The following is a 16,781-nucleotide window of genomic DNA, read 5'->3' as shown; positions in this document are numbered from 1 at the left end:
GAGGATTCCCTGAGAGGAATGACCTGGCCGGAAATCCCGCACAGGTGGCGAAGGAGGGACTAAGGGGCCTGTGGCAGCTGGACTGTCAGAGGTGGTCCCGAGGCCCATGACTTTGGGGAGCACTTGTTGGGCAGTTCTCAGACCCAGGTCAAAGATGACACTGGTAATGATATTGTCTGGGAGCTTTCCATGTGCCTGACGCTGTTTATGGACTTTGCATACATAGCACTCTATTTAACCTCTTCATATAGGCACTGCTATTATTCCCACATGTGGATGAGAAAGTAAGGCTTAGAGAGGTTAGATAACTTGCTCAAGGTCACACAGTTAAACAGAAAAAGCTAAGTAGGAAATGCACATCCTACTGCCATCTTATCGACAGGGCAAGCAATGAGACCCGGCCTTAAGAAGAAGGGATGAAAAGCCTTGTTTCCAATGACTCAGTTTTGTTGCATCTTCGTTTATCATTTCATATAAGCCTGATGGCACAGAGATGCTAGAGCCCACGGTTCCCAGAATGGCTGACATAGAAAGACTGGGTCGTCATCTTAATCAAACTGACTTTGCCCACATGTGACCACGCTGAGGCACAGAGAGGGCTTGTATGTGCCTGATGTCACACAGCATCTGAGCTGGGCCTGCAATCCAGGCGGAGCTTCTCCTTCCCTTTCTCCTGCAGTGCGTTATCAGAGTGCCTCTGTGAGGCCTGGCACTCATGGTTTGACTCCTTTGACCATGAAAAGTCACTGAAACAAGAATGTAGACTATGAGTTCATTCAGATGCCGGTGGAGGAGAGAGGTGGCCAGGAGCCCCGAAGAAGCCCAGGGAATGCTGTACTGTTTGTACATATCATCTGGTTAGTAGCAAAGGCAGAAGCACATTGTGACCTTTTGCAGGAATGACATTTCTTAGGTGGCCATCTCCCTGTGTTCTTGTGACTTCCAGATGACCCATAGCTGTGCATCATCACCAGGATTACCCCCTGCTCACACATTAGATCTCAAGGAAATCTGATAGCCATACTTGAGATGCTAGTTACTTGCTGAGCAGATCTAGCAAATGATATAACATGTCTGAGCTTCCAGGTCCCCATCTATAAAATGGGGATAAATGAAGCACCTGCCATGCCTTCAGCAGGCTGTGGATAGGAAGCAGATGGCTCTGTATATGTAAGGAGGTCTCTGTGGAGCCATGATCACATACAGTTTGCTAACGTGACCATGACTGGCCTTGGGCCAGCTGGAGGTAGCCAGCTCAGGGGGCCAGATTCCCAGGACAGAGAGGGGGACAGGGTGGGAGTGGAGGCAGAGAAAGGGAGGAGAACCCTATCTAGACACTTGCTGGGCACTCTGCCTACTGTCTACCAGGCACCTTCTAGTTGCACTGCCATTTCAACTACACCGTGACTTTCTGAAGTAGGTTTTGGTAGTGCATTCAGCAGTGGCCCCTCAAAAGATACATCTATGTCCTAACCCCGGAAACCTGTGAATATTACCTTATTTGGAAAAAGGGTCTTTGCAGATATAGTTAAGTCATGGCTATCGAGATGAGATCATCTTGAATTATCCAGGTGGGCCCCAAGTCCAATGACAGGGTCCTTATGAGATACACAGAGAGGAGGGACTCGTAGGAAGAAGAGAAGAAGGCCATGTGGAGACGGCATAGATGGGAGTGGTTCAGCCACAGGCCTAGGAGGGCCTGGAACCACCAGAGGCTGGGGGAGGCAAGGAAGGCTCTCCCCTGGAGCCTTCAGGGGGCACACAGCCTGCCTGACATTTGGATCTTAGACTTCTGGCTTCCAAAACCCTGAGACGATACATTTGTGTGTTTTAAGCCACCAACTTTGTGCTCCTTTGTTAGAGCAACCATAGGAAACTAGTATAGCATGGCCTTTCTTCCCATTTTACAAATGAGAAAATTGCATCAGAGAGGTTAACTGCCTTCTTCGAAGCTGTCCAGCTAGCAAGCAAGGGCAGTTCAAGTTCAGGGTCATCGAAATGCAAGGCTGGGACACAGACCCCGTTCAGGTGAGAAGTGAGAGCAGCAGCAGGTCTCAGAGGAGAAGAGTAGACTTCCTAAACTGGGGAAAGTCGGGGAGTGGTCCTTTCAGCTCTGAGGCTGTTCAGAGGATTTTCTGAGAGGACCGGCCACAAATCCCGTACAGGTGGCCAGGGAGGGACTAAGGGGCCTGTGGCGGCTGGACTGTCAGAGGTGGTCCCGAGGCCCATGACTTTGGGGAGCACTTGTTGGGCAGCTCATCCAGGCAGCAATCAGCCAGCCAGTCTGGGCTTAGAAAAACACGGATTCCTTTTTTTCCCTTTTCTTTCTTTTTTAACAAGCCAGGCTGGGAGGGGCCTCAATAAGGAAGGAAATCAATAGGAAATGCCTTTAGAAATGAGATTTTTCAGAAAGCGTGTCATGTCATCATTTGGGCCTGCAGTGGGAAACAGGAAATCAGAGAAACCCAGGGCAGCCCATGGGAGGGTGGTGCGGAGGCCTCCTCCACTCAGGAGCCCGCCGTGGTGGTGGGCCTGGCAACGGTGGCTAAAGAGCCAAGTCACACGGAGGGAGGCCGGGAGAGGAGCAGGCTAGGGCGGGTCACGAGCGTTTCCTTTTCACAGCTGAAGGGTTATCATGAGGAAAGGGGAACAGGTGTGCTCCCAGGTGAGGCTCTGAAACCACCGGGCTGGATACATCACAGAAGGCAACAAAAGGTTAAAAGCTCCAGAGCCAGGGATTCAAATCCTAATTTCACTTTGTCCTAATGCGGGCAAGTTATTTAAGCTCTCTTGGTCTCTGCCTCTTCATCTGTAAAATGGGAGCAATAGTCTTACTGTTCTTACAGTGTTATTAAGGGGTTTACATTTTATTAAATGTCAGTGTCTTGGTATAAACTCCAGCATATAGTAAGCACCCCATAGATGTTAGCTGTTTTAATCTCTTCTTGGAGACGCCGAGGAAGGCTTTCTGGAGGACACTGAGCTGGGATTTAGGCATCTGATTATGTGGAGGCCGGTGGGCAAGGGCACGCCAGCCAGAAGGGTCAGCAAGCCCAGAGATGAGAAGAGCACTCCCCACCCCCACCCCCAGTGCTGGCGCCATGCGGTGTAGCATTTCACTGGGGAAGCAGTGAGAAATGAAGGTAGAGGGGCTGGTGGGGGGTTGGGGGGTGCTTGGGTGTCTGAGCTAGGAACTTGGACATTGTCCTTCAGGTCTGTGGTTCTCAAACTGAGTCACCTGGAGAGCTTGTAGACCTCACTTGGCAGGGCCTCATCCCCAGAGATTCGGATCCAGTACGTCTGGGGTGGGCCTGAGAATATGCATTTCGAACAGCTTGCTAGGAACTGCTGCTGGTCCAGGGAGCACAGTTTGAGACCATTGCTACGGGAGGCAGTTGGAGAATTGAGGGCAGGTTTCAGGGAAAAATGCACACTGGGAGCCACTTGGGACCAGCGTGGGAGAGTGCTAGAAGCAGGGTAGCAGGAGCATGTCCTCTGTTCCCCGACAGCTGCAGCCTAGAGGGTGGCAGCCCGGGAAGGAGAGTTCAGCAGCTTGCGCAGAGGATGGTGTCGTGTGCGGCTCCGTGCTGCTCCAGGCAGCTTCACACTTGTTCCTTTAGTAAGGGTAGCCCAGGGAGGGGTGACCTACTGCCTGGGGGTCCCAGGCAGAGTGAGCACGAAATCCAGAGAGCAAAGGAAAGCCTCACGAGTGCCGCTCCCTCCAGATCCTCGCTGCTGCCCACCCACCTGGGGCTCTGTCAGTAACTGCTGGCCAGCCTGTGGTTCCTGGGGTCCTGAGGAAGGGGGACCGATTATCAAGGCCGCATCCTACCCCCTCTCTGTCAGTGCTGGGGGAAAAACAATATTTAGTTAGTTAAACACCCGGCTACAGTTTCGTTTGAAAAGCTGGCTTTGATTAGGCGACTGCAGCGATTGATTTATGACGACCCATGAAAAAAGAAAAAGCATAAATATGTAGAACTCACCCAAATGATGACTAAGGGGACACAGAATACACGGAGTCCTTGCAAGTGGAGACGACAGTGACTTATTAAGCTTCTTGGTGCCATCTTATGTTCACACAAAGTTCCCGAAAATTCTTTCAGATCTTTGTCTAGCCTGGTTTTAAATCGGGTGCATAGATCAGGGGTTGAGGTGCACAACTTTCCTGGGTGATTCTCACTGCTAAAAATAAGTTCTTCCCTAATATATATATATATGAAAAAATAGTATATGTGAAATAAAATTTACTTCCTGGTGACAGGCTTGTGAAGGGATGTTTGTTAGAGCTTACTTGAAAACTGGAAACTGTACAGTGTCCCTCAGTTGGGGGTTGGCTAGACAATCCCTCGCTCACCCAGATGATGGCATTGTACGGGGAGGCTTGCAGAGAGCGTGGGGGCTCTGCCGTGTGTTCGTATGCAGCGGTCTCGGGTGCAAACAGTGAGGGTCAGGATAAGCATGTGTGGTTCGTTCCTTTAATACCAAACCACACACACACACACACACAACCGCACACACATATACATACTTCCCCTGTGAACATATATGGATATGAAGTCACAAAGGCTTGGAAGGATGCACACCAAATGGCTCTCTGGGGAGAGTGGTGGGAGGGGTTAGATATCAAGGGACGTTTCTGCTTTGTATATCACATTTGCATTGAGAGCGTATTGTTGCGGTACTTGCGCAATTAAAACAGCATCAGAAGCCCAAGGAGAGCTCTTCAAGGAGAGCGAGGAGAACTGCAGCCCCCACCCCTTTCCTCTGGGACCTTGGTGACGTCCTCGGCTCTTCAGCCCTTGGTGTCTGGCTCTTGTCGTGGCTCCCTTTGCTCTGTGAACTCCTCTGCTAAGGACTGCTGCCCAGGACTTGCCCTGGCTGTGGTCTGACCCTCACTCAGTGTTACCCCTGAGGCTGGGGATGCCTCATTGTACTTGACCCCAAGCAGAGCACCCGCCAGGGCCTGGTCTCTGAGAGCCCCAGTGTTACAGCAATCCCTGCAGCATGGCCCCAGTTCTCCTTGCCTCCCTCTCTGCCTCTCCTCCTTCCTCTCTTCTGCTGGGGTGGGAAGGCATGAGCCACACTGCCATACCAGGTAACTCTCCAGAGGTACCTACCAGGTCTCTGTGTCACTCTGGCCCACCTGCTTCTCTGTTCCCTCAAGATGCAGCCACTGTCTCCCTGGCCCACTGTCTAGGAAGTTCTGGGCATTTGTTGCTCCTGTGCTGATTCCAGAATCTCCTTCCTGGGACGTCTGGCCTGGTGGGGCCCACAAGTCCACGGTGGGTACCTGGGAGAGATTGCCATCCGGGACACTCATGGGATCACGTTTTTCCACTGTTCTCAGTAATGTAGCCAAGGAACACACTGGCTAAAAGCAGCTCAGTTTTCTCATTTGTAAGTCGAGAAGATTGGTTTCGATGGTTTCCGAGCTTGCTTCCAGCTCTGACGTCCAGCGCTTCACTGCATGCCCTTGCTGGTGCTCATCTCTCCTGTGTGGCCCATGGGCCATCTTTCCCACCATTCCCACAACAACTCTGGGGTAGACGGGCCACTCAGGTTTCCCCATTTTACAGCCTTAGAAAACAAGGCTTCCTAGATTAGCAAGGATGGCCAGGGTCACTGGGTCCTGGGCAGATGTTTGCATGTACAGTGTCTGTAAAAAGACCCACCAGGAACTTGTCTAGTAGAAACTTTTAGTAATAGGAGGACAATGGTCTCCCCAGGCCAGGCAGAGGGCAGAGTAGCATGCAGGAGTTGAGGTGGGGTGTGCTTTGATTGGCTCAGCAGGGCCGGAGCAAGGGGGACGGGAGGAAGTGGAAGGAGAGGGGGTGCTTTCCATTGCCTCTTGTGGGAAGCCCTCCAGGCACTGATGTGCTGGCAAATGTTAGGGATCCTTCAAAACAAAAAACAAAACAAAAAACAAAACAAAACAAAATCCAACCTTCATTTACCGTGATTATTACCCTTTACTCCCCCGAAGGCTGATTTCAAGTTAGCCATGTGACCGCTGGACGCTTAGTTCCAGCACACCACTGGGTCTCGAGAACTCCTCTCCGCTTTTGAACACCTGGTTGCCCATCTGGCTTAGTGACTACCACACTGCTGAAATCATCTGTAAGTAAGTCTCTCACACCTGACTGTGTCAGTTTTTCAAGGGCAGTATCCGCATTTGATTAACTGCTTTAATGGTGATTAAGTGGATTAAACTTACTATTAAAATGTGTAAGCACACATAAAGTACTTGGAATAGTTCTGGCACTTGGAAGTGCTATTTAAGTGAAAGCCATGCCTACTAGCTGTTGCCCCTCTTCCGATCCTGCAGGAACACCAACGGTGCTCAAGAACACGTCCACTGAAGGAACGCTGAACTCCTAACCCACTTATGCAGCTTGTTTTTATAGACCACCCTTTAATCCAAACAACTTTAAAATCCTATGCAACCTTTTCTGCCCCCCTCACCCAATGCCCATGGACAAGGGCCTCCAACTCTGTCTGTTCTTTTGATGGTCGGCATGACTGAGTCTGTGGAGGCAGCATGCCAAGGTGGGTTTGGGTGCCACTGAGGGTGCCACCATTTCTTAAGCCGAATTTCTGAAAGAGTTGCTTCCCTCCCTGAGCCAAATTCCTCCATCTGAACAAGGAAGAGAGTGACTCCAACTTTCTTAGGGTTCATGAGTCTTATAAACAAGTTCAGAGTCTGGGCTGTTGCTCTGTCTGCTCCCCATTCCCGGACCGGGGCCTGTCATCCTCTGCCCTGTGGTCTGTGAGCTCAGAGGCTGACTGCAGCAGCCCTGTTTGGTCCCCCACCCTCCTTGGGGATTCAGTCAGTGTGGGCTGGTGGCAGGAGATCGAGGGGCCCCTGGTGGGAGAGAGGCTCCCCTAACAACTCCCCCTACTCTTGCTTGTCTCTCGGCCAGTGGCGTATCCCCTCTCCACACTCCAGCCCAGCTCCCACTGGTGGTGGGCAATGTCCCTGGGCTCTAGCTTTCAGCAGAGGTGGGGGTGGAGGTGGGTGGGTGGGGGAATTAGGTCCCTAATATTGCTAGTTCCTGGGTGTCTCAAAACCCATTGCTATTCCTGTCAATCCTTCCCAGACTTCATCAAATAGTCGTCCTAATAAAATTCATTTTAAATCTCCCAGGTGAGTATGTTATCTGTTTCCTGCCAGTACCTGGACAATGTTAAGCCAAGTGCCTGGGCACATAAGAGAGGCTTAATAGTAATATCAGCAGCCACCCTTTATTAAGGGCTTAGCTTGGGCTGAGCGCTATGCCAAGTAATTTTTTTGTTCATATACATTATGTCATTTAATCCTCACAATGACTGTGTATGGAAAGTACTAATTATTATACCCATTTTGCAGTTGAGAAAAGTAGAGCTTAAAGTTGTTAGTGATTTGTCAAGTCATCCAGCTAGGAAGTGGGGGAGTCAGGATTTAAGTAATGTTAAGTGCGCTATTATTTGGTGGCCAGGACCAGGGCGTAGAGGCAGACCCTCACTGCAGAGCTGTGTACCAGGACGTGCACACGGCGCAGGCCATCAGCTCAGCCCCAAGTTTCTGTATTGTCTTTCGGGACCTTCGCCCTCCAGCATGTGGGCCACTCTTGCCTCCACAGACCCTTGTCTCTGGCTCAGAGTGTGTCACCAGGCTGGTCTCTGTTCCCAAACAAGCCCTGGTGGATACAGTTTCCATTACCTCTGGCCCATATTTCTGCCCGCTCTGAGCTGCTAGAGCAGCCCCATTGTTGCTCCTCCACCCTCCTGGTCACCCACACCCACTGGTGTTTACAACATGTCTCCAGCATCTGCGAACTCCATTAGAGCCAGAGCTACACCCTCTTCCTGCTCATCAGGGCAGACTGTGCATGAAGCCAGACTGAGCACGGCTCCCCAGGGTGTCTGCCAGATTCTTCCACCAGCCAGGCCAGGTCCCCTTCTCTGGGGACCCCTAGCCAAGCTCTAATCCAGGTGTTTCTGCGGGAGAGACATTCCCATGGGGTACCAAAGCCATACTCTGTTTCGGTGTGTGCCTGTGATAAGCACTATTTGGTCAGTGGCTTAAAAGGAGTATTAATTTTGGAGTTCAAACACCTGCCTCTTAATTGCTCTGTGATCATGGTCCAGTTGCCTAACTTCTCTGAGCCTCAGGTTCCTGATCTGTAAAACTCAAGATAAATAGAGCTGAGGATGGTGTTACTGAACAGAATACACCGAGCACATGTTAGGTGGTCCTGATCACCAAATAATAGTGCAATTAATGTCTCTCTCTCCAAAAAATCACTTTAGGGGTATGAAAGATCAAATGGTGTAGAGTATATTTGTCATTTATTCATTTTGGGAGTGTTCTCTACTAGATATTGATATGTTATCAGACATTATAAAGTTAATTATCTTCATTTTATAGATGAATATTCTAAGGTTCAAAGAGCTTAAAGTAATTTTCTCACAGTCACCCAAATAACAGATTGGCTGTGTAATCAACTCAAATTTAAACTGAGTCTTTATTTTCAATTTTCTCTTGTCACTTTTTAAGAATGAAAATAAATTAGTGATATAAGCCAAGTAATGTAAGCCCAAAGGAAATCACCTTTATTTCATGTAAAAAGACAGCTGCCTTTGTATTTTGCACAGATTGCTCTCCATCTGGAGACCTCTCTTGCTAAAGCATTGCCGTTTGTAACTCCATAACCTCATTACTCGGTTCCCTTTGCTCCTGGGATGAACTGAACTTTCCAAATCCTTTTTGGGACCCCACCTAGCAAGGACGGGGTGCAGAAAGCTGCACTGGCTGTGGGCTAATACTAGAGAGCTTCTTCCATAGGAAACAAGTCAGGAGTCAGGGCTGAAGACGGGGAGGACTGGATGACAAATGAGTCTTGAGGTCATTATCATTTTTATGCATTTTCTCCTTGTTAAGTTCAGAAGTTGACAAATGTTTGGAAGTATTTTCTTCCTATAGTATCCTTTTATTGAGGATATAACATAGATGCTTTGGGCTGTGAGCTTTCGTTCACCACCATACCGTGAGTTCCCTGCTGGCACACTGGGTCTTCTGATCTCGGAACCTTTGTGGCCCCTTCCCATGGTGCTTTCTTTGCACGCAACTCTGGGAAAACATGAATGAGCGAACATTTATGGAGCACTCTGTCCTCTATGTTATGCTGGGTGCTATCACTTGAGAAAAATGAAAACTACTCATCCCAGTTCATACAAGTAGTTGGGGAGACTGGCTTTGAGCCTAGTTGGACCCTTGACTCCATATCTTCCTCTACATCTCAGCTGTCACTCAGTATTTCCACCAATGGTGGTTGTTGAGCAAGATTTAAAAATCTTTCCTTTTAAAGGTTGTGAGCAGTGCTGTATATGCTGTTGGGGGAAGGAGGGTGAATGAAGAAGGCATGATCTGTCTTCACAGACAGGATTATAATGAGCTTCAGCTGTCTGGGTGGTTCACTGGCCATGTGAGTAAAGATCAAAGAGACCAATGTGTCACCATGGGAACTGTCCCAGTTTTACAATCTTCATTTTTCAAAGGCCTGAATATGAACACATGGAAAGCAGGGAAAATTCAGTGAATGGAAAGCGATGCAGGCTAATAACTTAAGTACAAGTTTTGAAGAGGAAAACCAGAGAGTGGAGAAATATTTTGAGCTGATTTATAAATAGCTGCTCAACTCACTTTTCCAGAGTGAGTAACAGTTGGCTGCAGGTGAGAAGGAGAAATGTGGTCCTGCATCTAGCAAAGTGGCTTTGAGATTGTGGCTCTTGGCCAAAAGATAGAGCAATGGCTCTGCTCAAGGAGAAGTGGAAGAGGCCGTGGGAGGACAGCCACCTGTGAGTGGGCAGGGTCCACAAGAGCTCCTGGTGATAGGACCAGTGGTGAGATTGTTGATGGAGTTTGTCACACTGCAAAACATGGCCACACATTATTTTCCACCCTGTGTGTATATCCCTTTTTATGTGACTGCAGTTTCTGTCATCAGGAGGTGGGGTCTCCAACCCTGGAATCTGGACATGGCCATGTGATTTGATTGGTCAGTAAGGTACTAGCAAATTTGATGTAGTCAGAGACTTGAAAAATTCTTCAGATTAGGGATAGTCTTCTCTGGCTGTTCTTGGTCACACTGAGACCCCCACCAAATGAATAAGCCTAGCAACATGCTGATGGTAAAAGACACGTGGCCCAGTGACTTCCATCATGTCTGCTGACAGCTAGCTAGATGTGTGTGAGGCTGCTGATGGCCAGCTAACCTCAGACAAAGGAGTGGGCCCACTGATCCCAGATGGAGGAGAGTTGAGCTATTCCAGCTGATCCCAGCCCAAAATTTTGACTTATCAGATAACAAGCAATTAAATAGCTGTTGTTTTGAGCTGCCAAGTTTTCAGATGATTTGTTATACAGCAAAACTAACTGATGCAAGATATAGGCAACAGTGTGAAAACATTGGGTAGGAAAAGGCAAATGTGCTCTTGGTGTAGGTCTAGTAAGGGTTAGCAAGCTACTGTTCATAAGCCAAATCCAGCTCACAACCTGTTTTTGTAAATAGAGTTTTTTAAATTAATTTTTGTAATTTTGGTATTATTGATGTACAATTACATGAGCAACATTATGGTTATTAGATTCCCTATTATCAAGTCCCCACCATATACTCCATTACAGTCACTGTCCATCAGAGTAGTAAGATGCTATAGAATCATTACTTGCCTTCTCTGTATATACTGCCTTTTCTGTGTCCCTCTCCCGCTACATTATGTGTGCTAATCGTAATACTCCTTTTTCCCCCTTATCCCTCCCTTCCCACCCATGTTCCCAAGTGCCTTTCCCTTTGGTAACTGTTAGTCCATTCTTGGGTTCTGTGAGTCTGCTGCTGTTTTGTTCCTTCAGTTTTTTTCTTTGTTCTTATACTCCACAGATGAGTGAAATCATTTTGGTACTTGTCTTTCTCCACCTGGCTTATTTCACTGAGCATAATACCCTCTAGCTCCATCCATGTTGTTGCAAATGGTAGGATTTGTTTTCTTCTTATGGCTGAATAATATTCCATTGTGTATATGTACCACATCTTCTTTATCCATTCATCTACTGATGGACACTTAGGTAGCTTCCATTTCTTGGCTATTGTAAATAGTGCTGCGATAAACATAGGGGTGCATCTGTCTTTTTCAAACTGGAGTGCTGCATTCTTAGGGTAAATTCCTAGAAGTGGAATTCCTGGGTCAAATGGTATTTCTATTTTGAGCTTTTTGAGGAACTTCCATACTACTTTACACAATGGTTGAACTAATTTACATTCTCACCAGCAGTATAGGAGGGTTCCCCTTTCTCCACATCCTTGCCAACATTTGCTGTTGTTTGTCTTTTGGATGGTGGCCAGCCTTACTGATGTGAGGTGATATCTCATTGTGGTCTTAATTTTCATTTCTCTGATTATTAGCAATGTGGAGCATCTTTCCATGTGCCTGTTGGCCATCTGAATTTCTTCTTTGGAGAACTGTCTGTTCAGCTCCTCTGACCATTTTTTAATTGGCTTATTTGCTTTTTGTTTGTTGAGGTGCATGAGCTCTTTATATAATTTGGATATCAACCCCTTATCAGATATGTCATTTATGAATATATTCTCCTATACTGTAGGATATCTTTTTGTTCTACTGATGGTGTCCTTTGCTGTACAGAAGCTTTTTAGTTTGATATAGTCCCACTTGTTCATTTTTTCTTTTGTTTCCCTTGCCTGGAGAGATATGTTCATGAAGAAGTTACTCATATTTATGTCCAAGAGGGTTTTGCCTATGTTTTTTTCTAAGAGTTTTATGGTTTCATGACTTACATTCAGGTCTTTGATCCATTTTGAGTTTACTTTTGTGTATGGGGTTAGACAATAATCCAGTTTCATTCTCTTGTATGTAGCTGTCCAGTTTCCCCAACACCAGCTGTTGAAGAGGCTGTCATTTCCCCATTGTATATCCATGGCTCCTTTATTGTATATTAATTGACCATATATGTTTGGGTTTGTATCTGGGCTCTCTAGTCTATTCCATTGGTCTATGGTCTGTTCTTATGCCCATACCAAATTTTCTTAATTACTGTGGCTTTGTAGTAGAGCTTGAAGTTGGGAAGCAAGATCCCCCCTACTTTATTCTTCCTTCTCAGGATTGCTTTGGCTATTCAGGGTCTTTTGTGGTTTCATATGAATTTTAGAACTATTTTCTCTAGTTCATTGAAGAATGCAGTTGGTATTTTGATGGGGATTGCATTGAATCTGTAGATTGCTTTAGGCAGGATGGCCATTTTGACAGTATTAATTCTTCCTAACCATGAGCATGGGATGTGTTTCCATTTATTGGTTTCTTCTTTAATTTCTCTCATGTGTGTCTTGTAGTTTTCAGACTATAAGTCTTTCACTTCTTTGCTTAGGTTTATTCCTAGATATTTTATTCTTTTTGATGCAATTGTGAATGTAATTGTTTTCCTGATTTCTCTTTCTGCTAGTTCATTGTTAGTGTATAGGAATGCAACAGACTTCTGTGTATTAATTTTGTATCCTGCAACTTTACTGAATTCAGATATTAGATCTAGTAGTTTTGGAGTGGATTCTTTAGGGATTTTTATGTACAATGTCATGCCATCTGCGAACAGGGACAGTTTGATTTCTTCCTTACCGATCCAGGTGCCTTTTATTTCTTTGTGTTGTCTGATTGCTGTGGCTAGGACCTTTAGAACTATGTTGAATAGAAGTGGGGAGAGTGGGCATCCTTGTCTTGTTTCCTGTCTTAAAGGAAAAGCTTTCAGATTCTCGCTGTTAAGCATAATGTTGGCTGTGGGTTTGTCATATATGGCCTTTATTATGTTAAGGTACTTGCTCTCTATACAGTAAATAGAGTTTTGATGGAACATAACCAAATTCATTTGTTTACATAATATCCATAGCTACTTTATGTTTTACATCAGCAGAGTTAAGTGCTTGTAATAAAGACTGTCCAGCCCATAAAGCCTAAGGTATTTTCTATTCAGCCTTTTACAGAGAAAACTGATGTGGAATATAACAGTGAATGGAGCTTTAAGTACAAACCATATGGGTACAAGCAGAGAAGCACATATGTTAAGAACCCCCAGATAAGTATTATTGATATGCTAGTTATTAAAGAATGGCACATGATCAGTGTGAAAAACGTAGGCACTATGGAGAAACATAATGAGAGAATGAAATTACCTGTACTTTTACCATGCAGAGATAACCTCTTGCAATTTTGAAGCCTATCCTTCCAAACATTTCTTTTCTGTTTATATTTTTCTTAAATAAAATTGAACATATACTATTTTTACTTAATATGTTGTTAATATCCATGATAATAATGGTATTATATCATTTTCAGGGTCTACATTGTATCTAGTTATATACTTTCATGCATTGATACCTGATCCCTCATTGTTTTAATATCTAGCTTATTTCTGATTTTTTTTTACCATTTTAAACATTGTTTAATGATGAACCTACATATATATTATATGTATCATATGATACGCACACACACACATATGAGACACTTCTAGGAAGTCATCCTTACAGTCAAATTATGTAAGACTGTGGAAAAAGAAACATATATAGAATTGCAATTTTGTGTCAGAGGTTATTCCCATTAATATTTATATAAGCATCTTCCAGTTGCCTTCCAGAAACTCTGTGTCAACCTACATTTCTACCAATAAGGGGTTAGAGAAAATAGTATGCTTTTGACTTGTAAAGTAGACCATTTCATTTACCAGAGCATAAAGAAAACAACTAGAGGAATCCATCTAAATTTGTCCTAAACTGGGATGACCTTGGGAGAAACAGGGCAGGTCATTTCAGAGTTCTCAGTGTTGCTTAGGGGGACAACAAAGGAGCTGATTGGATGACTCAAGCTCTAGACAGCTCTTCACAGGCTGAAATGATGAGCCTTTTTCGGGCTGATGAAATGTTAGTGGAGATTGATGTCAAGTCCAGCATCTGGGCCTGAGTCAGCAATAGCATCACTACATGGCGGGGACCCAGTGGCTTAACAACCAGCCACATGTGAAAAAGACTTAGAGATCCCAATGTAGACCAGCACTGAAGGTGAGGTGCCATTGAAGCTGATCACGCTGTTGGCTGCACGGCATCTGGAAGTGAGAGTCATTCTGCGCTGGTCTGGAGAGACCACATGTACCTCACTGTGTTCCATTCTGGCTGCTGTACTTTAAGGGGGATCTAGCTAGCCTGGGGTAGGATCTTCTGAAGAGAGAAGGCAGGACTCCAGTTCATTTCATTTGGAGAACATATTGAAAGGGTCAGAAAGACTGAGCTTAGAACAACAAAAAATAAAAATAAAGGAGGGACATTAAAAGTGTTTTTTCAAAATAAAAGTACCTTCATTATTTTTTAAATTATAAAATCATGGGTAATGCAAAAAAGGTGACTACAGCCAAAAAAGGTAAAGAAGAAAGAAAAATTGCTCTGAATTATATTATCCAAGAGAAATGCCATTATTATCTGATGAACATGCTTCTCAGTAGCACTTTGTAAATTCATACATACACAATATGTATATAATTTTACATGAAAGATAACAATACAAATCTTTTTATGACTCAACACTATGTAATGGATGTATTTCTGCATTAAGTAGGATGGCTGTTTAGGATTTCGTTATATGATTTTGCTGTAATTTATATAACCACTTACTGGTAGAAATTTAGTCGTTAAGTATTTTTGCTGTTAGAAACACACATTTTAATCAATACTCTTGACTTACATGATTGCCCCCTTGGCTAATTACCTTCTTAGGATAAATTCCTAGAAGTAAAACTTCTGGGTCAGAATATTTACACAGCTCAAATTTTGGTATTATTAACCTGTCTTCCAGAAGGTTTGAACCAATTTATATTTTGCATTTATCTTGTTTTTATTTACATTTCTTAGACTACTTTGGTGCATTTGAATTATTTTTAAATGTTTATTACCATGAGATTTCTCAATTTATGAGCTGCCAGTTAATATGCTTTGCTCATTTTTCTCTTGAACAAATTTATATGAGTTCTTTGTGGGTGTGATAACACTTGACCTCTTATACATGTTACACACACATTTTTCCCCCCAGTGTGCCAATTAAACTTCTTTATATGGTTTGTTTTTATTGATTTTGTTTTTGCTTACTAATTGAAAATTTTTAGGTAGCCAGTTCTATTCATTTATCTTTCATTATTTTTAATGGTTATCAAAGAGAGGATTAGACGTTTACTCCGTGTGTAAGGAACACAGAATCATCCAATGGGAGACAAGTTGCAGCGTGGCAGTGTTGAACTAAACATAATAAACAGCTCTTTTCCAGTTAGAACAGTCAAATGTGAAATGTGCTGCTTCACAGGCAGTAAGATCTTCTGTAATTAGGGACTTTCAAGCATGAATTGCCTGCCCACCTGGCAGTGTGGCTGTACAGGGTGAGGTAGATGGTTTCTGGCATCCTTAACTATTTACAAGGCAGATTTTTTTTAATGGAATGGCAATACTTTAATTCTATTCATTTTTTCCACAGAAACTTTTCTAAAAACTGTGACACCATCTAAAATCTGGGCTTTTCAAGAGCAACTGGACAAAAGCTGATGTGGCCAAGCTGGCAACATGAAATTAAAATAGTTCTGAACCACTGATTATTATAAGAAAGCATACCAGGAGAATGTTAGGGGTCATATAGCTGTCATTCACGAGTTTTACTTTCAACACCAAGCATCACGTTGCAGCCGCAGAAATTTCCAGGAAACCATATGAAGTGCATTGTAGCTGATCCTGTGCCTCTGGGAGTGCAGATGGGTTTAGGCAGAGCTGACTTCCCAGCACAGGTCAAGTGTGGGCCTGGCCAAGTCCTGTGAAAGTACCAGAGCAAAGTGGTGCCGGGCAGGGTTATAGAAGCTATCTGGTATGAGCTGCTGTTGTGCAAACTGAGTTACAGAGAGTGGAGGGGATAGCCCTGCAAACAGGCCTAAAAACAGGATGAGAATCTGTACTTTTTGATCCATCTGACCACGTGGCCATCCCTTCTTGATCTTAGGTCACTGTGTTTTGGTAAACAGGATTGGCAGCGAAAAGTTAGGGCTTAGCTTGTATGTGGAAGACTACTTGGACTTACCATCCTCTCATTCATTCAGTGATTTATAATGAACCCCTACCATGTGCAAGGCCATGGGAATTAAGCAACAGACAAGGCAGAGAGCAACTCACAGCCTAGAGGAGAAGATAACTTGATACCATTAATGACAACATAGAATAGTAGGTCTGAGAACAGGTGCTTGGGTCGTTCGTGGCCATGGAGTCAAAATTGGTCTAGAGTGTCAGGAAAGACCTCTGGAAAGACTGACATTAGAGATTTAAAGAAAAAAGGGGTGTTGACCAGGTGGAGGCAGGATTAGAGGAGAGAAAAAAGACAGCAGCTACTTAGTGTTTCAGAGAAAGAAGGATGTGCAAAGGACCAAAGCCAGGGAGGAATTTAGCTTTCCATGTTTTCTGAGTTGTATAGGGCTGCCTCTCATGCACGTGATGTAGTGGAAAGAACCAAAATTAAAAATCAGGGATCAGGTGTTTGGCTCCCAGCCCTACCGGTTCCTGGCTATATGACCTTGGCCAATAACATAATCCTCAATTTTCTCATCTGCCAAATGGTGATAACAATACCTTCCTCACAGGATTATTCTGAGAATAAAATGAGCTAATGGATGTAAAATTGGCCAGCTTGGGGCTCAGTTTCAAATATCCTAACACTTTCTT

Source organism: Manis javanica, chromosome 2 (assembly GCF_040802235.1).
Source record: "Manis javanica isolate MJ-LG chromosome 2, MJ_LKY, whole genome shotgun sequence".
In the NCBI taxonomy this organism is placed as follows: domain Eukaryota; kingdom Metazoa; phylum Chordata; class Mammalia; order Pholidota; family Manidae; genus Manis; species Manis javanica.
Note: the sequence above shows the minus strand (reverse complement) of the source record.